General features: G+C 40.9%; 1 protein-coding gene and 1 long non-coding RNA gene across 3 annotated transcripts in view; one reads left to right on the forward strand and one right to left on the reverse strand.

The window, feature by feature from the left end:
• SUCLG2 (succinate-CoA ligase GDP-forming subunit beta) overlaps positions 1–19,843 on the forward strand; it is a 293,134-nt gene that overhangs the window by 32,199 nt on the left and 241,092 nt on the right. The window lies entirely within an intron of this gene.
• Positions 17,731–19,131, reverse strand: LOC129058556 (uncharacterized). Its single transcript, XR_008523724.2, has 3 exons — positions 18,942–19,131; positions 18,354–18,463; positions 17,731–18,206 (listed from the first exon to the last, which is right to left on the reverse strand). It is a non-coding gene; the product is annotated as an uncharacterized LOC129058556 (long non-coding RNA).

Consider the following 19,843-nt stretch of genomic DNA (forward strand, 5'->3'; position numbering starts at 1 on the left):
GCATATGGGCTGAAATCTGTATTATTCTAGAAACACGATTACTGAACTGTTAGCCCTGGGAAGTGCCTGGCCTTGTCTAATAATTTGTTGTCACAGGAACCATTATTATTTGTCTGCTATGAAGGCAAGTCAGTGGCCCCAGTTTTAGATCGAGGGTCATTGTGTCCTTGGTCTTTGTATCTAATTAATTAATTATCATTCAACAAATACTAAAGAAGCACCAGTTCTGTCCCAGGCATGGGAAATGCATTGGTGAATGCATCAGACATGATTTGTGCCTTTGAGACCATCATAGTCTCATGGGATGTGGCAGACACTGACAAATCACCCACATATGTAATTACACATTGAGAGGTGTTATGAGGTAAAATGAGGGGTCAGTAAACTTTTTCTGTAGATGACCACGTAGTAAATACTTTATTTTTTTATTTTAATTTTTTATTTTTTTTGAAACAGAGTCTCACTCTGTTGCCTAGGCTGGAGTGTAGTGGTGTGATCTCGGCTCACTGCAGCCTCTGCCTCCCAGGTTCAAATGATTCTCATGCCTCAGCCTCACTAGTAGCTGGGATTACAGGCGTATGCCACCACGCCTGGCTACTTTTTGTATTTTTGGTAGAGACGGGGTTTTGCCCTATTGGCAAGGCTGGTCTCAAACTCCTGGCCTCAAGCAATCCACCCGCCTCGGCCTCCCAAAGTGCTGAGAGTACAGGTGTGAGCCCTCAAACCCGGCCATAGTAAATACTTTATACTCCTGGGCCTTACATTCCCTGCTGCAACCATTCACCTCTATCACTGCAGGTAACAAGAGGGTCATCTTCTTTTCCTGTGGTCTAGGCCAGTGAGGAAGACTAGCAGGGAGATTCTGATGAGAGCCAGAGAGCCTTATCATTTGCTTAGTAAAGCAAATGTCTTCACATACCTGCACTGGGAGGCTGCTGAATGCGGTCACGTAGCTAGTGAGGAACTCCTGTGGGACTCTCAGTGCTGTTTTAAGGGAGCATCAGGCTGCAGTTTCCTCATCTGGACTCTCAAGAAGTTTATCTGCATCTTCTTATAGGACATTGGTCTTCTTCATAGGACATTGGTCTGCAAACTTTTTCTTAAAGGATCGGGGAGTAGATACTTTAGGTTTTGCATGAGACTGCTCAAAAGCAAAAGCAGCAATAGACAGTACATAAAGGGGCAGGCATGGCTGCATTACAATAAAACTTACTGATACAGGGCTTTGTATCGTATGTTAGTTCAGGACAGTTGATTAAAGTTTAGTGTTCTAGGCAAGTAGGTTTCACCTTGTATTTCAACTCCTGTTCATGGTATCCATGTGGAATACTGTGTAATGAGGATTGTGAGGCTGAGGTCATTCTTTTGGGAAAAGGAGGCGATTGGCTAGTGATGTCTGTCATAGGTTCAGCTTGTGGGAGCACTGGTTGGTACAAGTGCTGGGCGTCTTTAATCCTTGCGGCTAGGAGTGCCTTGTGAGCAAGGATTTTGCCATCTATCTTTATACATCAGGTGCTTGGCACAATTGTTAGTTTTAAAAGGGTTTATCAAATGAATGGACATTTATCTTGATGCCTTCCCACAAAACCATATTTAAATCATTTATCTTACACAATAAGTACTTACTAAATGCTTATAGCGTTAATGGCAACATCTTTTTATTCCAGTTGTTTTCGAAAGAAAGGAAATTCATTGCATTCTATGTTTAATGTCCTTGACCATCAGTATTTAATCTTCTATATAATAGAACCACCAAAGTCTACAGTTTAAATGATTTTCTTTCCTTTTGTCCTTCACGTGTTTGTGCTTAAGGCCTTTACATTTCTTATAGGTAATATTAAACAACATAATGCAATTAGAATTTGTTTGACATTTATTTTGAAATATGTAAGATAGGTAATTAAGGAGTTGTTTTTTCACATTTGCTTTATGAAGTAGGTTTCATTCCTTTATTGTAAATAGAGTGTGCAGTACCTTGTATCCTCATAATACATTTCTCTGAAAAATTTTTTTTTTATTATTTGAGACAGCATAAGAATCCTTTTATAAGCTCAATATGCATTTCCTGGCTGTACCACATAATTTATCTTTTGTGTTTTTAGGATTGCAAGATGAGAAGGGGGCAGAGAGTAGGATTAGAGAATGTTGTAATTAAAGCTGATTTTCCTAGCATGTAATGTGTGGTATAATGAATATATATATATTTGGTCTTGGTTCCTGGTTCCTGGCACAGATCTAAAACCCTGAGTGGTAGGAGCTTCTTTTGTTACTTATAAAATGTTCTTTTGTTATTTATAAGCCCCTTTCAGCCATACCTGGGTTTTTATGCTAATGAGGTGACTCCTGGTGGCCCTTTAGATAGTTTTAAGGGAGGGGTTAGCCATGCCAGGAAGGGTGGATAGAACTTTTAGTTTTCAGTCCCCTACCCCAACACCTCTAAGTAGGGGAGAGAGGCTGGAGATTGAGTTCAGCCACGAATGGCCAATTTCTTAATCATGGCCAAGTAATGAAACCTTGATTAAACTCTGAAACACTGACATTAGGGGAGCTTCCAGGTTGGTGAACACATATGGGCGCCCCCCCATACCATGTTCTGTTGCATCTCTTCCATTTGGCCATTTCTGAGGTTTATCCTTTGTAATAAACCAGTAATCATAAATATTCTCCAGAGTTCTGTGAGTTGTTCTAGTGATTTATTGAACCTGAGCAGTGGGAACCCCTGTGTATGTAGGTGGCCTGCCACCCTGTTTGCAGCTGGCATCTGAAGTGGGAGCAGTCTGGGGGACTGAGCCCTTAACCTGTGGTGTTTGTGCTAACTCTGGGAGTTAGTGTGAGAATTGAATGGAATTTTTGGACAACCAGTTGGTGTTGGATAATTGGAGAATTCTGAGGAAATAACACATATTTGATGTCAGAAAACACCACACATGACATCTGTCTTTCCCAGTGCTTAACTCAATATGGTGCTCAGCCTCTCTTCATATTCAGCAGAAAACGTTCTTACACCAAAGCGTACTGAACAGATTATGCTGCAGGTTTCAGAGAAGAAATGTGAAGGCATGCTGAATCCACAACATCTTTTCTCACGCATTCTCATCACATGTGTCTGTTCTTCCTTGTTCTCTTCCCCTCTCTCTGCCTTTTCCCCCTGCTAACTGATAAGGTTCTCCTGTGTTAATATGGAGCAGTTCTTGCTGTATATAATTCCCCAGCTTGCTGTATTAGTTCATTTTCACACTGCAAATAAAGAGATATCTGAGACTGGGTAATTTACAAAGGAAAGAGGTTTAGTGGACTCACAGTTCCACATGGCTGGGGAGGCCTCACAGTCATGGTGGAAGGCAAAGGAGAAGCAAAGCACGTTTTATAGGGTGGCAGGCAAGACAGCATGTGCAGGGAACTCTCCTTTATAAAACCATCAGATCTCATGAGACTTAGTATCATGAAAACAGCATGGGAAAAACCTGCCCCCATGATTCAGTTACCTCCCACTGGTAATTATGGAAGCTACAGTTCTAGGTGAGATTTGGGTGGGGACACAGCCAAACCATATCAGTTCCATGTCCACTCACCAAAAAGTCCTGTGGTCAGCTAGACACCCTTCTCTGCGATGGAAGTTTGCTTTCCATCTGTGGTTACTTAAACATACCCTCTGGGTGTCTCATCCACTCATCCCAAATAGTGTATCAAAATATTCCTTAAAACTGCATATAGGGGTAAATCTACCTTTGACCATCTTATACATTCATACTTGCCTTCATTCAATAAAAAACTAAATTGAATGCCTGCAATGTCTCATGCAGTGTTCTGGGCACTGGGCACTCATCAGTGAACAAAACAAGTGGTTGCCCTGTGGAGCTGGTCTAGCCATATGCATATATAAAATTAGTACACATAAGAAAGTATGAAACAGAGAAGTATTTACTAAATTTCTATGTATTTATACATTTCCTCCTGTTCCTGCTTTTATCATTTGGGGTCCAGTTAGAAAGATAGAGACTATGCCCATTATTTTAACAGATAAAATTTAACATAAAGAATTGAGTAAAGAAGTATTGGAGGACTAGAAGGGCAAAAAACTCTAAAAAAAACCACCGCTAACTAAAACAGAGATTATAACTTGTAGGAGGCAGTGCCCCCCACCCCCAACCCAAGATAAAAGGAAGAGGTTGAAGCTCTCTAAGAACTTGGGAACTTGGAGGATAGGTCCTGCAGAGCTGGGACCTAGAGTTTTCGGAAAGGCTGCTGCTTGGCTGGTTTCAGTGGCTCTAAGACTGGTCAGGGAGTGCTGGTAGCACATGTAAACTGGAACCAGCTAGTCTTGAAACCAGCTCCTTTTGCCAGGATGAGGAGCTGTGGGGCCAGGGGCTATGGTGACAAAACATTAGAAAGGAGCAGATACCATCTCTATCTGCTAGCCCTTTAGTCTCCCTATAGTGTGCCCCATATGGGAAGACCCTAATAGAAAGCCAGATGGCAAAAGAGAAGGTAATTTGCAGGATTATCAGCCACACAGAGCAATGAACACCTAGAAAGGAGATTTTGGAACTGAGACAAAATAACTTCATAACTGGCACGTCACTAATAATGGCCCAAGTCTAGATCCTCTTTATCTTTCTTTTGATTTACTACATTGAATCCCAAAGATGCTGTTCAGATCTAATGAGAAAATAATTGTGAAATATCCAAATAAAAGTATTTTCACACAAATGTGCAACAGCTCCAATTTGCTTCTATATGGTGTATGGTTAGTTGTGTACTTTGTCCTGTTTTGCAGTCTATGGCATTTCCCAAAGGAGTAACTAATTCCATGGGATTTAAAGCAGATGCCAAGTAAAAATTGGTTGGGGGATAACTGTAAATATAGTTAAGTAGATTTTTTTTAAATGGTCAAGCTCCTCAGAACCTCAAATAAAGCATATATCGAGAAACTCTAAGTCAAGAAAATAAAACTATATATTTCCCAGATATTTGACCGTGAAATCCCCCCATCTTCAATTTCAAGCTCACTGATTTGTCTTCTGGTTATAGCCTCTCTACTTTCAACCCATCTCTACTAGTCCTTTTTTAAAAACAAAAACATTTCAAACTTCTAGTTAAAAATTTTTTGATACATATACTATCCTCTCAGATCTCTCTGCTGTATTATGCTTTTTTTTTTTTTTTTTTTTTTTTTTAGAGACAGCCTCACTCTGTCGCCCAGGCTGGAGTGTAGTAGTGCAATCTCGGCTCACTGCAAGCTCCGCCTCCCGGGTTCACGCCATTCTTCTGCCTCAGCCTACCAAGTAGCTGGGACTACAGGTGCCTGCCACCACGCCCGGCTAATTTTTTGTATTTTTAGTAGAGATGGGGTTTCACTGTGTTAGCCAGGATGGTCTCGATGTCCTGACCTCGTGATTCACCTGCTTTGGCCTCCCAAAGTGCTGGGATTACAGGCGTGAGCAACCGCGCCCGGCATATACTTTTAAAAAACAGTTTTGTGCCATGTCCTCCTTCAGCTTTTTCTCCTCCCGTGTTAGTTCTTCTATTTGTTTCTCTTTCATGATGTTGGTCTGTGTTGTTTCATCATTCTTGCTCTTGTGCCTTAGAGCATCCTGTCATCAGTGACTGCCAGTAACTGGTCTTTTCCTATTAGTAGTCCCCTGAGGCACTGTTTCATCTCTTGGGCCCGTGTACTCTACAATTGCTGTTTTTGTCCAGCATACCCCTTGCTACTTGATGATGATCATTTTGATGGTTGCCCGATCCCCCGCTCTGCTCTGTGGGTGCCTAGCCTTCAGACAAAAGATAACCCTAGCGGCCGGGTGCGGTGGCTCACGCCTGTAGTCCCAGCACTTTGAGAGGCTAAGGTGGGCGGATCACGAGGTCAGGAGATCAAGACCATCCTGGCTAACACGGTGAAACCCCGTCTTTACTAAAAATACAAAAATTACTCCCAGCTACTCAGGAGGCTGAGGCAGGAGAATGGCGTGAACCCGGGAGGCGGAGCTTGCAGTGAGCTGAGATGGAGCCACTGCACTCCAGCCTGGGTGACAGAGCGAAACTCGTCTCAAAAAAAAAAAAAGTATATATATATATAAATATTATATTATATAAAAATATATAAATATTATATTATATAAAATATATATAAATATTATATAAAATATATATAAATATTATATAAAATATATAAATATTATATTATATAAAAATATATATAAATATTATATTATATATAAATATATATATACACGGATATATATATATCCGTAGCTACTCCTACTTTGGGTACAACCCTGTCCTATGCTCTTTTGACTGTGAGATCCTACTGCAATTTAGTTCTTATCTGCCTACCATTCTCGTCTACCAGGGGCACTCCATTAATTTTTTCCCCTAGTGCTGCTATGAATATAGCAGCTTGGTTTAGACAGCTTGTTCCAGTCTTACATTCTTCCTTTCTGTGTCCCCACTGTGCTTAGCACTAGATCTTACCCTGTAGAGTAGGTGATACTTGGTGTTCAGCAGATTGCTTTTGGGAGGGGGCTTGTTCTCAAGGCCTCAGGTCACTTTCCCGGCCATCAGTATACTTCCTTGGGGTGTTCCTTCTGCCCTGAGAAGATGAGTAGCTTTCATGTCTAGTGTTTTCAGAGGCAGCAGGAGCTTCAGAGATCAATTTTAATTTTGAGCTGACTGTCCTCCTTTAGAGGCAAAGGTCCTCAAGAGAAGAGAGTAATGGCCAATAAGGGAGAGTTGTTTAGAATCTTTGTCCTGCATTGGGTAGCTAATTAGATGCTGGCTGGATCTACCTGGTGGAAGGTCATAGAACCAAATCCCCACTGTGGTGCATTTCTCACCTCCCTGGTGTTGCTTCTTGATCCTGGACAAGGTGGAAAAGAGATTTCACAGAAATCTTTCGTTTCACTTTGCCAGCAAACTTGTAAGGTCATGGTGGTTGATATTTTCACTTAGCATAAATAAACAGAGGTCACCTGTGAATAAATGGCAGGGTGAAGATGACCCACTGAGCCTTCGATGCCACTCACTTAAGCTTATTTCTCAATTATCAACTCCCAGAACTGTCATCTTGACATTACAGCATATTTTGATCCTTTCTGCCTCATTCTCTGTTCACTTCTAGTTTGGGCCAGTTGTTAGCTTGTAGCAGTACCATCTAGCATTTCACTATGGGTTCCTAAAAGAAGAGACATTAGTATAGAACTTTCTTGATGTTTCTTAGGTTCTTCGACTCCTCCGATTTTAAGAGGGTATAGTATGTTTAGGATATTGTTTCCTTTGCCGCTTAGATACTGTGTCAGATTGTCTATTTGTAAGAGTCTTTTTGTGTGTACTTTTCTGAGGTCTCTGTCATCACAGTGGACTTTTCAAATGAATGACAGTATGTATTTCACACATTTCCTGGACAGTGTGACAGGTTCATTTGACTATCGTGCATTCTGCACTTGGGTATAAATTTTTTTTTCAGGGATTATTTTAAAGTTTCCTTTTCATGATATCTAGTTTTCTGAAAGCTCACCTTGAATTTAACTTCTATGGATTATTCTTATAGATAAAAGTAATATTTGGATGATTTACCCTCTCCGCCTCCCTGGCTAAAGAAATTCAAATTACTATAAGAGAAGAGATGACTAACATAGATGGAAAAATTTGGCATGTGTTTTTCTTTTTTGTAACTAGGGCATTTTATATGGAATATTGGGGAGGCCCATGGAATTTAATCATCAAAATTATTATTTCTCCTATAAATGGAGATTTTGACAATGAAGTTGTGAAAGAAAGGGTGCTCTCTACAATGTTATATTTTTCTTTGAAAGCATCTAAGATCAAGTTTTCCATAGCAATAGTGTTTTATTCATCCACAAGAATGAAATGTCTTTCTAAACACAAATAGTGGACTTCAGACCTCACAGACACCAATTATCATTCTGCACAGAGAACATTCAAAATGTCAGGGAGATGATCTCAGGAATTTCCCCAGCAAAGGTCGCTCATTTCCTACTCTACAAGTCATTTCTTTGGCACGCCAGTGTGACAGGCGAACTTGTGAGATTGAGTTAGCTAGGTCACTCAAAACTGCCGCTATAAAGAAGTGATGAGAAGTCTATTGCTGTCAGGTAAATCCCATTAAACTCAAATGTATAGTAAACTATTAAGCATTATTAGATCGTTAGAAGGAGCAGGAGTGGGTTGATTGAAATAAAGTCTGTCTCTTGCACGCTTTCATCTGGATTTATTGGAAAGGACTTTGGGGAGTAATTTAAGGAGGGCTAACAAATTGCTAACTGCAGGGTGTGGAGACGGTAGCAGGGCCCTGTGAGACAGTCACATCTGATGCACTGAGATGACATGTTTGACCCATGGTAATGGTGATGGTGAATGTGCACTTAGGTTCTTTAGGGTTTACAAAGCACCTTCACGTACATTATCCCAGCCACCCTGGAAACTTGTGTTTTGCTAATATCTCTGCTTTACCCGCTCAGTGTGCAAGCTCATTTGAGGTAGAGATCTTGAAAAACACTGCTGTTGTACCTCTCACACCATTGATGTGTTTGGGCCACATGGTTGAATAAAAATATCTAGTACTTTCCCTTCTCTGAGTGTTGTAAAGGATCTGCTCTGATGGCACAGTTGGGTGGGTTTTAACGAATAATGAATAGCCCCAGAACAAGATTTTTTCCCCTTTTTGAAAATTTAAAGAATTAGCCCATGGCCTAGTATTGTACTCTTTTTAATGTTTTCTTTTCTTTCTTTTTTTTTTTCTTCTTGAGACAGAGTCTCACTCTGTCGCCCAGGCTGGAGTGCAGTGGCTCAATCTCCGCTCACTGCAAGCACCACTTCCCGGGTTCGTGCCATTCTCCTGCCTCAGCCTCCCGAGTAGCTGGGACTACAGGCACCCGCCACCACGCCCAGCTAATTTTTTTGTATTTTTAGTAGAGGTGGGGTTTCACCATATTAGCCAGGATGGTCTCGATGTCCTGACCTCGTGATTCACCCGCTTTGGCCTCCCAAAGTGCTGGGATTACAGGCGTGAGCCACCACGCCTGGCCGCAATTTGTTTTCAAATGAACACTTTGCATGGAGATGATTCTTGGAACACAGACCCTCTTTTGCCACCACAGAGACTCACCTGAGTGGGTGGGGGCAATGACATATATATACACATACATACATGTAGGTATATACATATATATATTTAAATGAGATGGAGCAGTGACTTAATTTTCAGGAAACAACTTCTAGAGTTATTTGTGCCACAAGTGAGCAGAGACGCAATTTTTATGAACATGAACCTGACATAAGACCAAGCTACTTGGCACAAATATCCTCACCTTCTTCCATGAGCTCACCTGTTCTGCAGAGATGTTGTCTTGGCAGGCTGCAAGGGCAGTGCCTAAGCACAGGGATGGGCGCTTAATGCTGGTCTGTTGAGGGAGTGTCAGTTACTCTTGTAACTTCAGGCCTCAGTTACTCATGTGTCACGTGGACTTTTGGCCTGTCATGATCTCAGGTTTCCTTCGGATCTTATTAATCTTTTCAAAGTAATTAGAAAATTATTAATTTTATTAAATGTAATTAGATTTTTTTTTTCTTTTTCTAGCTTGCCTTCTTTCATTTTATTAATAAACCCATCTTTGGGGAATTAAATGTAGTTATTAAGTTAACTACATTGAATAGATAACTTTTTATTCAGGAAAAAACAGAGTGTAGAGGTTAATATCACAGTCATCTGTGGGTCCAGTGTAAAGAAGTTCCAACTACTATTTTCTCAGATTTGCTCAGATCATTTTAAAATAAAAGATATAAAGTATAAGTGATGAAATTGAAGTCTGTTGTTGTCTCATCGGAAAATCCATGATTCCTTCTGACCCTTTAACATAGTCAGTGTCCTAAACTTGGCATGTCACCTTCCAAATGGTTTTGATATATCCATGTGTGTATCTTCCTAAGATTGTTCACTCTTATTATTTTCTATTTAAGTGTGCATAAATACTCTTGTGTGTTCCTCTTGTTCTACCACTTGCTAGTTTTCCCCCTATGTTTTGCTTTGTAAATATATTTGCATTGACATATTTCAAGAGCTGCTTCATTCATTTGAACCATTTTACAGTATTCCATTCGATAGGCCACATCTTATTAATCCTTAGCTTTAATGTCTTTGGTTTTTGTTATTTCTGTGTAGCATCTCTGTAATCAAGGGAGGCCTTGTGTTCTCTCCTAGGAGAGAATCTCAGATGGGCCACTGTAGCAGATAGAGTTACTGCAGCCTGTTGCCCGCTGAGATTGATATTAAATAATGGAAGAAAGTTATAAGATCAAAGGCCCAGCAGCTCTGATGTGGTGGAATGATGTGCAGAAATGTCAATAATTAAATGTAATACAAAGGCCATGTCTTAGTTCATTTTCTGTTGCTTATAAGAGACGACCTGAAACTAGGTCATTTATAAAGAAAAAGAATTTATTTCTTACAGTTATGGAGCCTGAGGAGTCCAAGGTCAAAGGGCTGTATCTGGTGAGGGCCTTCTTGCTGGTGAGACCTCTTCTGCATAGTCCCCAAGGGATGCATGGTGAAGGGGCTGAGAGTACTAACTCTCATCTCTCTTCTTTTCCTTAGAAAGCTACCGATTTCACTCCTGTGATAATCCATTAACCCATTAATCCATTCTTCCTTGAATGGATTGGTCCATTCATGAGGGCAAAGCTCTCATAACCCAATTACCTCTTATAGATCCCACCTCTCAATACTGCCACATTGGAGATTAAGTGCCATATGAGTTTTGGAGGGAAGAAACATTCAAACCGTAACAGGCCAGTTTGGGCAAAAGATTTGAGGTTAAGATTGTTTTTAAAGAAGTGCCTTTTTTATGACTAGCAAGTACATCAGATTTACCACGTGCATATCAACTAAGATTGTAAAGTGTGTGTGTGTCTAATACTAGATTTCTTTTTTTTTTTCCTTAAACCCACATCTAATCCACAAGTAAGCTTTACCTCATCACCAAACTTTATCCAGAATCCCCTCATTTCTTTCTGTCCCCACCTCTACTGCCCTTCTCTCTAGTCTAGTTGAGGGATCAGCACACTGGCCTGCTAGCCAAATAAAGCTTTATTGGAACACAGCCATGCCCATTAATTTATTTATGATTGATGGCTAGTTTGCACTACAAAGGCAGAGTTGAGTAGTTGCAACAGCGTCCACCTGGCCTCAAAGCCTATAATATTTACTATCTGGCTCCTTATAGAAAAAGTTTGCTAACCTTAATCTGGTTTAATGCAGCTCTCTCCCAATTGGTTTTATTCTCCAAACAGAAAACAGTGGCTTTTCTAAAACCTGAATTTGATCTTCTCACTTCCCTGTTTAAAACTGAGTGAATGAAGTCTAAACTCTGGATTTACCTTACCAGCACCTGCATTATCTGGTCCCTGCTGGCATTTTCATGCTCCTCTGTCACCATACTCCCTTGTTCATGCACGTGCCAACCCCTTTCCTGCCCCAGAGCCTTGGAACATGCTGGCTTCTCAGCCTGCTGGGCTTTGCCTCAGTTCCTTCACAGGTACACCTCTTTTTTATCTCCAGGTTTCTGCACAGATGTCATTTCTTCAAAGGTGACCACTCAGTCTAAAATTGGCCTGCACAGCTCATCATGTGTCTTTCTTTTCTTTTTCTTTTTTCTTTCTTTCTTTCTTTCTTTTTTTTTTTTTTTTTTTTTTTTTTTTGAGATGGAGTCTCAGTGTGTCGCCCAGGCTGGAGTCCAGTGGTGCATTCTCCATTTACTGCAACCTCCGCCTCCCAGGTTCAAGCTGTTCTCCTGCCTCAGCCTCGTGAGTACCTGGGATTAAAGGTGCGTGCCACCACGCCCAGCTAATTTTTGTATTTTTAGTAGAGACAGGGTTTCACCATGTTGGCCATGCTGGTCTTGAACTCGTGACCTCAGGTGATCCATCTGCCTTGGCTTCCGAAAGTGCTGGGGTTACGGGTGTGAGTCACCGCACCCGGCCTCATCATGTGTCTTTCTTTTCCCTCATAGCACTTGCTACTCTGTAATTACACTCTTCATTAATGTGTTCATGTCTTTCTTCCCTGCCTGTCCTCCTGGGGCAAAAGCTTGGTGACCACAAACAACTTGTCTGTGCTGATTACTGCTAGATCTTGGATGTCAAACACAGTGACCACATTATGGATGCAGTGGAAAATTGTTAAACAAATGAACAAAGTATAGGTTCTGCCAGTTTCCTTGGTAGGAGTTAAATGTCAGTATATATTTATATTACCTTAATTTGTTTTCTTTATCTATAAATAAATCTTGCCTACTTCTGTTCGCAGGGTAAAATTAAGGTGATTTTCTTCTGCAACATGATTGAGCTAGCATACTCTCCAGGAGAGAACAGACAGGCATTCTGAAAGGATGTTCGGTATTTTTAGAGCCTTTTATACATTTGTTTTTGCTGTTGTGCTAATATGCTAATGTTTATCAAGGTTGTATTTTTTTCCCTCCCTTTCTTTCTTGCTGTTGGCAGAGCAGCAGTATAGAGTTATGTAGCAAACCCTCCTTTGGGCATTTGTCCTTACTACAAAGTGTTTTACATTTCTTTGCTCCTTAAAATATATGCTGCTTTTCTGCTGAACCTAGGATAAAAAGAACAAGGCAGTATCTTTGCGAATCTTAATTCTTTTGAGTTAGTGAAACCCATCCAGCAACCTGTCTTTCACACCTTCCCATTTTCCCAGTGAACCTCATATTCGGTACAGCTGTGTACCTTCCTGCAATGGAATCTATAAACCAGAGCCTCCTGCTTCTTCTCTTGCCCCAGTTGACTTCAAGGCTCAGGGCCCATGTTTGTGCACTGGGAGATGATACGCCAGCACTGCCTCATTAAAAGGCACGGGCTCCTCAGTCAGACATACCTGTATTTGAAATATGGCTTTGCCTCCAAGCAGCTGTGTCACCCTGAGCAGGCACTTAGTTACTCTGAACCTTCATTTGCTTATCTGTAAAATGGGCTTCTGCTGTTATCTTCCTTTATTTGGAGAATTTCACGAGGTAATGCTTTCCAAGTGGAATAACACAGTTTCTGGAATTTCATGGGACTCAGAAATGTTCACTAGTATTTGATTTGGATCAACAACGTAAGACTTTGCCAAGGTACCCCAAGAAGAATGAATTCTAAAATAGCAACCTGCTATGATCCAGTTTCTGGATAATCTGAAAGCTCAACTGTCAATTCTTTTTTGGAAGTACAGATGATTTTGTTATTATTATTTTAAACTGATGCTGCTTGCTTTACTGCTGGAGGCCTTAGATAAGACATGTGGCACTATCAGAGATGCATTGTCAATGGAACAAAAATGGCCTCGTGCGCTGGTCTGATCCTAGTCTGATGTCCTATGAAGAATAACTCAAGTGTTGTTTCTCTTGATGTAGAAACTTTAAAGTACTTTTCTTCTCTAGCCATCCACTCTAATTAAGTTTTACATCCCTTCAACACTGGCTTTTCAGGTACCATATCATCATTATTATTATTACCAATTTGTCAGCCGCTTTATTTTTTCATACTTTAAAATGGAAAACAGTAATTTTAGGTCAGGAATGGCAGTATAGTTTTTGTCTGTGGTGGTTCCAAGTAGTTTTTAATTGACACAGGATTTACAGACTGACTAAAAAGAGAAAAAGTCAGATGTGATAATAGAAAGCTCATGGGTTTTTTTTAGGCAGGGGGACCTGGGTTCAAATTGTGACTCTCTCTTAATCAGCTGAGTGGCCTTAGACAAGCTACTTAACCAGCCTGTCTCACCTTCAGACTTCTTCTGTGAGATGGGGATAACCTAGTTCAAATGAGATGAAAAGTAAATTTACTTATACTAAATAGCACATTTTTTCTTTTTGAGACAGAGTTTTGCTCTGTCGCCAGGCTGGAGTGCAGTGGCGCGATCTCGGCTCACTGCAACCTTTGGCTCACTGCAACCTCCGCCTCCGGGATTCAAGCAGTTCTCCTGCCCCAGCCTCCCTGTAGCTGGGACTACAGGCACACGCCGCCACACCCAGCTAATTTTTGTATTCTTAGTAGAGACGGGGTTTCACCATGTTGGCCAGGATGGTCTCAATCTCTTGACCTTGTGATCCGTCCACCTCGGCCTCCCAAAGTGCTTGTATTACTGGTGTGAGCCACTGCGCCTGGCCCTAAGTAGCACATTTTAAGATGCTTTCTGAATGTGAGATTTTTCTAGTTCTTCCTTTTGCAAATTACAGTTCTTTTTCTGTGATTGTTGAGTGATTCAAGTATAGAAATTCCATGATTAGAGTTTAAAAATACCTCTACAAATGTATTTAAAACAATGAGCAGGGCTCAGTGGACACTATTAAAACAAAATTATTTATATGATCACCTACTATTTTTATCTTAATGATTGCCAGGTATCTACTTGTTACACCTTTCCTCCTCTTTTATATTTCTGGATTAAATAATAATAGCTAACTTTTTTTGAGTACTTGTCATGGGCACTGTTCCAGTTTATTTGCATATATTAACTCATTTCATCTTTACAACAGCCTTTGAGATGGGCCTGTTAGTATCCTCTATTTTATAAATGAGGAAGTGAAACTCATGTCAGCTGCCATTTCTGCCATCTATAGGGTAAGTAGGATCTCTCTGTACCCCTTCTAGAGTTTAGGAACTCAGCCACAGGGGACTAATTAATTGGTTAATTCATTTTCTTACAGTGTGCAAAACAGGGAGAACCCAAGTGGAGAGTGGTGAAGAGTATTGCAGTGCTAAACAAAAGTGACATTCTGTTTTCAAAGGTGACTTCCAATGAAGACTGCTCTTTAGCCTGAACATGGAGGGAAAAGGAACAGTGTCAGTACCCACAGTCCTACTCTTCCTTCTACATCTGACATTATTATTTTTTTCCTTTCCATAGGCTTAGGCTTCTAATCCCAATGGTTACTTTTCTTACCTATTTCTATAGCATGTTTTCATGCTGAAAGAGAAGTTGACATGCTGGTGTCATCATATTAAGGCCTAAACAGAACAGCATTATTGGTATTATTATTTTTCCTCTTACAAACAGGATTCCACTTAGTCTGTTTTACGGGATGGCACAGTTAAAGTGCCTTCTTCATCAGAGCCTGTTTTAAACAAGCAGGCCTTTTATTTTATGACACTTATATTGAGACACATTGAGTTATATCTGTCTTTTCATTTGTACCAACACGTTTATTTGAGGCCTCGTATTTCCTGGGTAACGTGACTAAGGTAGATTTATCGGTGCTAATTTGCATACAGAACAACACTGGCAAAACTAAAATATAACAGACACATACTAACTTTTGACTTGCCACAGCCCACCAAGCATCTGCCTTCGTTGCCATGCCTGTAATGAGAGGGAAATATATTTTCCTCTGAGTTTACAGCTAATTCCTTGTTTGTATTCCACTGTCGTCACTGCTGTTGAGAGCTCGAAATGAGGTTTAAGAGCCTCTTCATATCTAACAGCAGGAGTTTATATTAGAGGTGGTAGTTCTGTATAACAGAAAATGCGGCTTTTGCTCACCCACCTTGATTTCATACCACATTTGAAGAACCCTGCTACATTTAAGTAAGGGGCAAGCCCTTTGTTTTGCAGACAAGTTAATAGAGACTTAAGGCTACACCATTGTGTTATAAAGCCTGGCTTTTATTTCTTTTTCTCAATGTTGCTTTTAAGTAGATTGATATTTATGGCACAAATAATAAATGAATTTATTTAAAAATTCATTATTAAAAAAATTTTTTAAAATTATAGATTAGGTTGAAATTTCTTGGTCTGCCCTTCCCAAGTTTACTGGCAATAGCTTGGTGAACATCATCTGGACCTTTTCCTATACATTTACTTATGGATGTATCTGTCCTTAGAAGATATGCATTATTGCTTCATGTGTGAACATGTGTGTCTAACATATGTTCTTCTGCTGTATATATTGTTCTGCAACTTGCTGGTTTCTTTTAGTCTTGTGCCTTGTAGAATAATCAATGCTACCATGTTCAGACTTAATAGGCTAGATTAGTCAATGCTGTTATCATGAGTTATTCCTAAGATCTCAGTGGTTAACAACATCAAACGTTTTATTTCTCAGTCGTGCATATGTGGGTCAGGTGACATCCCCCATGTTGTAACTCTTATAATCCAGCCTAATCTCACCTGTGACTCCACCATCTCCACATGTGGCTTCCAGATCCTTGTAGCCAACAGATAGGGCTCTGGAGGGTTGCACATGGTCTCTTAAAGGTTTTGGCATACTAGCTACAAGAGAACTGAGAAATGTAGGGGTACACATGGTTACTTGGTGATACTGTGTTGCCATAGATAATGTTAAATAGTTCACACAGTCAGAATATGTTATAGTTTGTTTTGCCAGTTTCCTATTTGATGGGCATTTGGATCATTTCCAATCGTATCCTTTTGTTATGTACAATTCTCCAGAGAAGATCCTTGCATGTATCTCTGGTACATGTTTTGCTAGGATAGATACCCAGGAAGTAGACTTCCCAGGTCAGAGAATGAGGGTGCTTTAGTTTTCATAAACACTGTCAAATTGTTTTGGAAGGTGGTTGCACTAGTGTTCTGTTGTAAGGATAGTATCTGAGAAAGTGCATTTCACCAGACCTTCAACAATAGTATCAGATCTTGCGTGTGTGTGTGTGTGTGTGTGTATGTGTGTTTGTGTTTGTGTTCAGTGGCATCTTCATTCCTTTTGGCAAAATGGCTTCTTCTGTTTTGTTTGAATTTCTGTTTTCTTGATTACTAGTAAGTCCTGGGCTCTTTCTAATACTGCTTTATGCTGCCTTCCCAAGTGAGCAGTACTAGTGTGCAAAGTCGGGCTGAAGAAGGATGGAGCAAGTGCAGAGCCAGTGGGTAGACGATTTTCCCTTTCAGGGGTGCCCAGCTCAGGGACATTTCTTTTCATATTCTCTGTTGATTCCCCCACCTCCCCACCCCAGGTGCTATTTCAGTTGTCTCTACACCTCTAATTTTAAAACCATGGGGCGAAGGTTGATTTCTTTGGCATGTCATTTTTTTTTTTTCTGTGTAGCTGTCTAGTTTTGTGCTTGAAGTTTTTATGTCAGTTTTTGCCCGCTTAGCCATTGTCTTGTTATTTCCTAGTTCTCTTTGTCCCCTGCCTCATTTTTCATTCTTTTTCTTCTGCTTCTGCTCCCTTGTTCCCATAGGTCCTTAAATCTTTATGTGCTGCTTTTCTTTTAAGTTGTATTTTTCCCCTTCCCCTCCAAGCTTAGAAATGCTTGCTCTATCAAAGAAACACAGGAAGGAAGGGAATGATGGCAAGGATATTGTACAAGTCCAAAGGGAACAAAACCTAGGTGCCCACCTACCTCAGCTAGTTTCAGAATGTGATGCTATTCCTAAGATGGTCACTTTGCCAAAATCCATGTGAAGGAAGGAAAAAAGCTGGGAATTAGTCCAGCTTTCATCAGGCCTCTGGCTTACTATATGATCCCTAGGCAAGACACTTTCCCTCATTAGGCCTCCAGGTTCCTGACTGTAAACTGAGGCGATTGGACCCCAGTGGTCCCTTTATATCTTGAAACCCCAGTATTTGAAAGATGTGACTAACTGGGAAACTTCTCCAGTATAGGGTCCCAAAGACCTTTTTAAAAGTGGATCACTGCCATTCCCCTTCACCTTCAGCCTGTGAAGCACTGTGTCAGTAAGGGCCAGTCGGGAAGACAGGGATTCTGTGAGGTCATTTAATAGAATTTAACAAAGGGCAGGAAAGATTGTAAGGCACACAGGCTGGGGAGGCAACACAGAGATGGATGGACGACAGCAGGAATCTTTCGTGAGCTGTAGGAGAGGAAGGAAGTGGTGTTGGCAGAGTCTAGGGCCAGCTGTTGGAAGCAGAAGTCACAGCAGGGGAGATAGTGGGAGCTGGAATGTGGAAGAAAGGGCTGTCTGGAGAGACCTGGAGCTTCAGGGGAGATGCTGTTACACCCACAAAGAGGACAACAAAGCCTGGTGTCTTCCCCCTACTGTTCAGTCTCTGAACAGAGTCTCAAATTTAGGCAGAAGGGCCTATGGAATGGTCCTGAGGGCAGGCTGGCAAATGACTGGCAGAAACAATCGAAAGGCACTGGGGCAGATGATCTTTATACTCCGTTCCATTCCTTGCATTCTAGAATTCATGGATTATCTGAGAGATTCTTCACGTCTCCTGCAGCAAAGATGTTATTTTTAGGGTCATAACAGGTAGCTCTTCCTAGGAGTTGAAATAAACTTCTACCATTCTAGCATCTTAGGACAACACCTATTCACGTCTCCACCTCCCTCCCTCCCAAAGCCTGGAGTAGTTACATTTTACCTTACATGAGCTCTGTCAGCATTTCATCAAAGTCCTATTCCTGGTAGACTTTTGACGAAAGGGACACTATTTTACTTGTCTCTTATCTCAGTCTGTATCACCCAGAGCCTCTGGGACAGAATACAAACACAGGGAACCAACAGTGTTACCCAATTGATCCAGAAGTTTTACTGTTTCAGAGTAACTTGTGATCTTGGGCAAGTTCAGCCCGTTTCCTAGTTTGTAACATGGCTTTATTGGTCAGTAAAGCCAACTGGGCAAAAACATTGTGCAATAGTAACAAATAACCCCCAGAATTTCAGCGGCTAAGAATCCACAAAGGCGTATTTTTTACTACACATTTATGTAAAGTCACTTGGTATATGTCCATCCTTACTCTGGTCCCTGGCTGATAGATCAGCTGCCATCTTGAATGTTGCCATTCCCCATATCTAGAGAGGGCAAACTTCGATGGGGTGGGAGGGATGGCAATTAAACGTTGGCCTGAATGTGTCTCACAACATATGTACTCACAACTTACTGGCTGGAACTAGTTAATTGATATGGTACTGTGATATAATTAAAAAAAAATACATATTTGGTCTTTACCCCTGGTTCCTGGCACACAGTTCCTAAAACCCTTGGGATATCTGAAGTGATGAGTGTCTTTTGTATCCTAATGAGATGACTAGTGGTTGGAGTCCACTAGGTAGCTTCAGGATTGTGACTGGTTACTAGAAAGCCCAAGGCATAATTAGAGGGTTGGGACTTTCAGTCCCATCCTCCCAGTCTCTGGGGATGAGAGAGGGACTAAAAGTTGAGTTAATCACCAATGGCTAATGATGTAACAATCATGCCTATGTAATAAAACCATAAAACCTTAAGAGGACAACGTTTGGAGAGTGTCCAGATTGCCAAATATATGGCGGTATCTGCAAGGTGGTACCCCCAGAGAGGGCATGGAAGCTCCATGGACATACCTTGTTATGTACACCTCTTCCATGCTGGCTGTTCACCAGTGTCTTTTGTCATATCGTTTATAAATAACTGGTAAATGTCAGCTGTGGTTTTTGTGAGCTCTGTTAGCCATCCTATAAAATTAATTAAACCCTAGAAGGGGGTCTTGGGAACTCCCAGTTGATAGCTGGTTGGTCAGAAGCACAGGTAAAATAACCTGGGGCTTGTGCCTGGCATCTCAAGTGGGTATAGTCCTGTGGGACTGAGACTCTAACCTGGGGGATCTGATGCTAACTCTAGGTAGTAGATGCGGCATGACCTAACTTCAGCTGAAGTAAGGAAGTGCCTAGAAGGAAGAAGACCGGGGATGTTTCTTGATTTGCACTAATGACAGCTACCAAAAGAGATAATAATTCTTGACATTTCCTGATTGTTTTAACCATGAAACATGAATATTTAATATAATGCCTAGCTCATAAGTGCTCAATTAATAGTAGATGGAACTATTATTGTTGTTACTATTCAGCAGTTTATATTACATTTCCAGCGTACTT

This window comes from Pongo abelii, chromosome 2, assembly GCF_028885655.2.
Source record: "Pongo abelii isolate AG06213 chromosome 2, NHGRI_mPonAbe1-v2.0_pri, whole genome shotgun sequence".
Lineage (NCBI taxonomy): Eukaryota > Metazoa > Chordata > Mammalia > Primates > Hominidae > Pongo > Pongo abelii.